The sequence below is a fragment of the Sinocyclocheilus grahami genome, unplaced genomic scaffold, assembly GCF_001515645.1.
Source record: "Sinocyclocheilus grahami isolate Dianchi unplaced genomic scaffold, SAMN03320097.WGS_v1.1 scaffold17587.1, whole genome shotgun sequence".
NCBI classification, from domain to species: Eukaryota; Metazoa; Chordata; class Actinopteri; order Cypriniformes; family Cyprinidae; genus Sinocyclocheilus; species Sinocyclocheilus grahami.
The window spans coordinates 3,245-4,351 of record NW_015516684.1 but is presented as its reverse complement, the minus strand read 5'-3'; positions in this window follow the sequence as shown (position 1 = coordinate 4,351).

The window sequence follows — 1,107 nt, the reverse complement described above, 5'->3', positions numbered from 1 at the left end:
ACCCAGAGGCAGTGGCACTCCGCAGCATTTCCGCGAAAAGTGTAGTCACGGACTCTCCGCGAACTTTACGAACTCTTGGGCATTAAATCTATTCGCACCAGCGTTTATCACCCACAAACAGATGGTCTGGTCGAACGATTTAATTGCACATTAAAAACCATGATTTGAAGTTCGTTCACGAAGACGCCAAAAATTGGGACAAATGGCTGGAACCCCTCTTGTTTGCTGTGCGCGAGGTCCCCCAAGCCTCCACGGGGTTTTCCCCCTTTGAGCTTCTCTACGGACGTCAGCCCCATGGGGTGTTGGACGTCCGTAGAGAAGCTTGGGAGGATGGACCTTCGGACAGTAAAAGTGAAATTCAGTATGTACCCGCGAACTTTACGAACTCTTGGGCATTAAATCTATTCGCACCAGCGTTTATCACCCACAAACAGATGGTCTGGTCGAACGATTTAATTGCACATTAAAAACCATGATTTGAAGTTCGTTCACGAAGACGCTAAAAATTGGGACAAATGGCTGGAACCCCTCTTGTTTGCTGTGCGCGAGGTCCCCCAAGCCTCCACGGGGTTTTCCCCCTTTGAGCTTCTCTACGGACGTCAGCCCCGTGGGGTGTTGGACGTCCTATGAGAAGCTTGGGAGGACGGACCTTCGCTTCTAGTTCCAAATTACTCGCCAAGTGGCAAGGACCCTTTGAGGTCACATGGCGAGTTGGAGATCTCAATTATGAGGTAGTGCGCTCAGACAGGAGCGGAGTACATCAGATTTACCATCTCGGAGCCGGGCGTGGTGGTGCGCAGCCGGCCATATCAGACTGAATTAGAGGCCATGCTAGATATGGGAGTAATAGAGGAATCCAACAGTGATTGGGCGAGCCCGATAGTTTTAGTGCCTAAAACGGACGGGTCGGTCCTGTTCTGTGTGGATTATCGCAAGGTGAATGCTGTGTCGAAGTTCAACACGTATCCAATGCCGCGGGTTGACGAATTGCTTGATCGGCTGGGTGCTGCTTGATTTTACTCGACCCTGGATTTAACGAAGGGATATTGGCAGATCCCCTTATCTCCAATGTCCAAAGAAAAGACGGCCTTCACCACGCCGTTTGGA